Source organism: Mugil cephalus, chromosome 3 (assembly GCF_022458985.1).
Source record: "Mugil cephalus isolate CIBA_MC_2020 chromosome 3, CIBA_Mcephalus_1.1, whole genome shotgun sequence".
Classification (NCBI taxonomy): Eukaryota; Metazoa; Chordata; class Actinopteri; order Mugiliformes; family Mugilidae; genus Mugil; species Mugil cephalus.
In genome coordinates this window covers 19,863,066-19,869,169 of record NC_061772.1, presented here as the reverse complement: position 1 = coordinate 19,869,169, position 6,104 = coordinate 19,863,066, and positions in this window count along the sequence as shown.

Sequence of the window (6,104 nt, the reverse complement as noted above, 5' to 3'; positions counted from 1 at the left end):
GTCGAGGGAATTTGGTCAGTTCCGATTTTCATACAAGCTTGGGAAATAACTGCAAGACTAGCAAAGGCGTCTAGCTGAGGAATGTCATAGATTTAGATCTTTATGTTATATGTAGAGCAAACCAAATATTGTAAAAGAGTAAGCAAAACAGAGAAGCTTTGAAAGGAACAAGGGTACGGTAACACAATATCTCGAATATGAAATACTGGAAGTCTCTTTACACCGTAATCTTTCTTTCTCTTCTTTGGAACTCGCTTTGTGCTTATCTGCTGAACAGTCCTAAATAAATAAAATGATCTTCTTTTTTTTTTTTTTATCAGATGATGCTCACCTTGTCAGATTTTTTCCCCCGCTAGTGGTTTTTGTAGAAACAACCACACAGACTACCACAGATTAAGGAAAACAGATGTCTTCTTCCAACCCAAAGGGCAACATTGGCTGACATCAGCATGCCGCTTATAGGCTCTCTCCCGTTCGCAAGGAGAGCTCGTTTCTGGAGCGGCAACACATATTTTAGATTTTCAGCCCACGTGAGTCGAACGGACATGTTGCGAGTGTACACATTTTCAGGCACTAACCACATGCCTCTGCTGCTCCTGCCAATTTGCTCAGATCGGCTTTTGTATCATTTGCTGCAGCGCTGGTTGACTTGCAGGAGGTAGAACCGAATTTCTTATAGAAGTGCTCTTCCATCGTGACAACCCAACTCAAGCGAAACAGTCCAAGCTACATTTGTAACATGAGTTCGAGGCTGGTCTTTTTTTTTTTTTGCCGTTAGTTTATCAGTTTATCAAAACATATTGAGATTACGGTTATAGAATATGGGCTAAAAGTACAGCCTCTCAGCTTTAAATTGAGGGTAATTACATGCAAATTGGTGGAAATTCATAGGAACTACAGCAATTTTTATAAACAGTGCCTCTATTATCAGAGGCTCAGAAGTGATTGGACACTTGACTCAAAGGCTGCTTCTTGGACAAATGTGAAATATTTCTTTATCGGTAAAGTATGTAAAAGCCCCGGAGTTGTGACATTTGCAACTGGGAACCGTTGCTGTGACCCAGTGTTGCCAGATACACGATAATTATCATATTTGTACGATAGTTGCCCTTTCATATCGCCTATGCGATATGAAAGGGCAACTATACGATAGTTTGTCATTTCACCGACAGTGAATAAAGCAGCTGATTCATTCAAACGGCCAAATCTTCTGTGTTTATTCCTTAAGTTACTGCAGTACTGCATATAAAATAGCTTTTTTTTCTTTTCTTTTTTTTTTTTTTTAACGCACTGTCCTAGTGTGTGATTTTTCAAGTTGTTTTTGTACATATGGTAGCTTGGGTCAAAATCTGATCATTTTAAAGTGATAGTACGATATTTCCTCATTTCCCATCTGGTAACACTGCTGTCACAACATGCGTTCAAAGGATTTCACAACTCATGTGAGACAGGCAACATCCTGAGGAAAAAAGAAAGCACTGATGAGCTCTGCAACAACAACAACAACAAAAAGACCTGGACACCCACAGAAGACAATAGTGGACCTAATACTAAGGTCCCTAATCAGTTTTTACTCCATCATTCTGCTGGGCATGCATTCTGATGGGCAGACCCATCAAACATACCACTAAAAATGGTACGGCACTAGATCTCTGCTCTGACAGAAGCTTTAACGTTGGAAAGCTGTTATATGAACTCGACTGGTTTTGCTCAACGATCGATTTTTTTTTTTTTTTTTGGCGGTTTGCTCCCGTCAGATATTGTAATAAATTATCCATTAACTAGCATATTAATCAAACCAAAAAACACAACAACAAAAAGAAAAAAAGAAAAACGACATCTGGTACAGCACACAGCTCACAATGCACAAACAGCTTGAGCATTGAGGCCACATGAATATTTTCCTCTTCCCTTCCCCATAAAATCATAAGATACTTGGCTCCTTCTCTTATCCAGTCTGTGCAGACAAATGTCTGAAGCTACTCTGAGCAAAGAAGCTGCCAAAACTGTGAGACGCCACATTATAGTGAGAGGCAACTATCAGTGCCTGCAGACACAGTTTAAGGCTTTGGCCTACATCTGTTGAACGCTGACTCTTAATGATGTTAATGGCGGCAATATTTATTTCATAAAATATTTGTTTTTTTTTTTTGTCCGACACAGTGCTGTGTAGCACTGATGCCTCACAGCAAGTAGGAGAAGGAGTTTTTTTATGTTCTCAGGTAGCTTCCTCCCGCCATCCAAGGACATGCTTGTTAGGTCAACTGAATGGTTGTCTGCCTCCCCACGACCCTCCAGAAGACAAGTGGTCTCAGAAAATGAAAGAACAACCTTCTTAATGGGATAATTTATAGTAACCTGAAACCTAGCTTCCAAGCTTGAATAGGCCGTGCTGTGAGTGAAGTGGTGACTGAAAGATAACGTGTTCTGCCTCCATTTATCCTTTTACTAAAATATGTTGGCTTCATGTTCATGGGCCAAAATTTGAAAAATAAATAAAAAAATGTCTAATCAACCAAAGAATTTGCGACCCCACCCCGCAGTACCTGCGCGGTCGCCCTAGGGGTCGCGGACCCCCTGTTGAAGACCTAAGGTTTAGAGTTTTCTTCATAATTTTTCATGTCTCATGTTTTTATATCTCATTTTCATTTGCATTTTCTACTTTAAGCCACCAAATCCTTAGCTTGCTAAAGTATTAGCTTCAGTGGCTTCTGGACACCAGCAGTTTCCCAGCAGCAGCAGCAGCAGCAGCAGCATGATTTATGGCTGGTGTTACCGCCCCCAATGCTTCCAATGTTGTAACCACAAGCTCGCCAGTTCCATGCGAACACAGCAAAGGTCAAGGTGATATAGTTAAATGATTTGTGAGTTGAGGCATGTTTACGCAAAAAGTAACACAGCAGCGTCTCTCGGTTGTCCACCTCACGTATGTGGCAAAACAGATATGTGCCTGATCCGGACGTCCCTACACATGGGGCTTTATTGCTCTACTTTTACACCCATTACAACCTGAGATTCTATTTTGCGGCGTTTTATCTCCGGTGCTTGTGATTTTGTGTTTGAGTGCTTCCAAAATGCTCGTGACCTACAATTTCAATACTGCGCCTTAATGTCTCCTATTTAGACACGCACGGAACACTAGAGCTGCTGCTGCTTTGCTAACGCGTTGCTCACGCCATGCCTCCATCACAGATGCAGTTCAGAGAGTTTTAAGCCACCAGCGCATCCCAAGATTTTGCACTCTTTATACCCCTCTTCTACCCCTCACCTGTGAGGCAAAAAAGAAATAAATTACAACCTGTGCACGCCGCTGCTTGGTGGAAAGTGCACCTTCTCTCTGTCTCAGTCCACTTTTCATATGTGTAACAGGTGTTATTAGACGCTTGATTATGGGAAACAGTAGTCAAGAGGGAAACCATCTGTTTCACAGCATGCTGGTGGTCTGTTTAACCTGGCTGTCTTGTCTCTTAGAACTAGACTCCCTCGACGGAGCCGTTCTTAAAGGGGACGTTTGCACGTTTAGCTCCACAGACTTCGAATTTGGTTTGTTAATTATGTCAGCTTTGAGCACAATACAATACATGTGAACTACAGACTAAGCAGGTAAACACAATAGCATCTAAGAGCTTTCTGCACAACAACAAAGGACATCTCGCAGAATTCCTTCAGTGTTCAAGCAACATAACATGTCGTTGCTCCTTTAACGTCAGGTCATTGTTTCCAGATATGCAAGGATCCGTGTGATCAGTATGGAGACATGCAGCCCAAGATTTATTAGGACGGTCCACTGTTCTGCAGCGGAATAGTAATATGCTTGTTGTCAGGATGTGTGCTGTTGTTGTAAAGTAGCCCTTGCTCTTGCTGTCAGGAGATCATTATCATGTTTTATGGAGCATATGATATTTGTGCTGTGCAGCGACACAATGACAATACAGTGGCAGTGGCCAAACAACGTATGCAACATGCCCTGGAAGATTGTGTAGTTTCCGTCACAATCAGTGACGGCAAATAGTTTGGAGATACACAGTGATTTTTGCACCTAAAGCGGGACTGGTATTCATCTAAGTTCTAAGAAATCTAAGAAATCTTCAGTTTAATGATTGCTCTCTTCTTATTTTCCACATGTATCATTGACTTCTGGTGTTAGCCCATCATTGAGACAATGCGCACGTGACGTCAGACTTTTGTCGCAGAACATGGGACGTGTCCCCTCAGCTAGCTTGAGAAGAATAAGTAGATGATTTGTTTAGAGATGTACAGTCCGACCTCAAAGGAGAGGTCAGAATTAGACAAGAAATCATGCCTTTCAGCGTGAGAAAATGCCTTGTAGAATCGTACAAATGCATTAATCCTTTTGAGTCTATCTTTATTCAGCTGACTTAAATAAAATATGATCATTGATGTATTTTTATTTTTTAATCATCTACGACCTCTGCACCTTAAACATCCAAAGCTAAAAGAAAAAAAGACTCCAGTGGTGAAGATAGAACGGACAGGGTGGTTTGAAGATGAAGAGGTTTTTCTGGATACTGATTGCAGCTGAGAAGTGTAAAAGGTGACGCAAGTGTGGAGACTAGTCTTATCATATCGATCACAGATTCAAGCTTTTTTTTTTCTTTTTCTTTCAGAAAGGCTAGCAGAACTGTTGCTAATACTGGTGTGAAGAACAGACTTTGTTTAAACCACCATGAAGTATGTTGGTAATTAATAAGCCTGTAGTAATGTGTGTAATTTTTTACCTGTTGTCTACTTTTGGCAACGTGGCCGCACTAATGCAACCTCTTAGTGTTGCTTTAATGTATGCTATTACTCCGTCCTAAAGCCTGTTTCCTTTTATCTCCAGGTTTTGCCTTGTGTTGCTGACATCTGTCCCGCGGTTGTGCATTTACTATACTTGTGCCAGAGCTACCTTCAACATCAAAGAACTGACTATAGATGGATATACAGGCACCTTTTCAATACAAAACAAAAAGAAAAGAAAAGAAACTACAAACTTTAGGACATCACTGAAGTTAATAAACATACTGTTAAGGTTTTTACATTGTTCTTATTTGACCAGGTTTAGTTTTGTATCTTCTCTCAGGATACTTCATAGTAAGTAATGTAAATGGGCACTGTTTTGTGCCTGTGTTGAGATTCACAAGGCCATGACAAGCCCGGCACAAAGGAGCAGCCTAGTTCTTTTTTCCTTCTTTAATTTTTTACTATATTACACTTAAAAGTACTATAACTCATCTTTTCTGGACAACGAGCTAGATCTTAGTATAATGTACTGAAAATGGTGTAAGTCAGCGTCAATAGAGGCATTTTCAAATTTTCAAAAATGACAATATCCTTGGAATACATTTATGCCTTTACACTGTTCCCGTTCATTCCCAATTATGGCTCCTCCCGTTGCCAAGCGTGCTGGAAATGCTGGATACTTTATCCTAAAAAGGATAATCCCAATTGTGTAGGAATTATTTAAAGCTGATAAAATGGTTGCTTTGTAAGTGGAACAACCGCTCCGCACAAGCATTTCAAAAGACAACATCCTGGGACTTTCTGACCTCAAAACGACAAGACAGCAGTGCATGTACTTGGACTGCTACGGCGACTTTGTCTGATTCTTGACTGGTGGTCAGAGCCTGGGAGTCGTCGTCATGTCCTTTTCTGCTGGGTCTCAGACGGGAACTCAGAGACTCGAAGTGCAGATGCTAACACCCAGCAGGGCATCACTGGCTTCCAGTGCATATACAAGATATTAGAAGTTTATATTTTTTACATATATAAACTATAAAAACTAAATGACGTCAGCTTCTATTAATGATGTGCTCCCATTGGGTATAAGCAAGCTTTTACAGATGCATATCCAATTACAATCAATGCAACTGACACCACTGATGTTGATCATGCTCAACACTAAGTAGGGTAATGGTAAAACATAATAAACAACACGTTTCCCAATTGGGTCTTCACTGAAGCCATGTTAAAGAAATAATTTATAGACTACCCTGTTAATTAACAGATTAATCGACTGAAAAAAATTAATTGGTGCAGCCCTACCCCAAATGCAATACCACACAAAGTAACTGATCATATGCATCACTAATAGAGAAATGCCT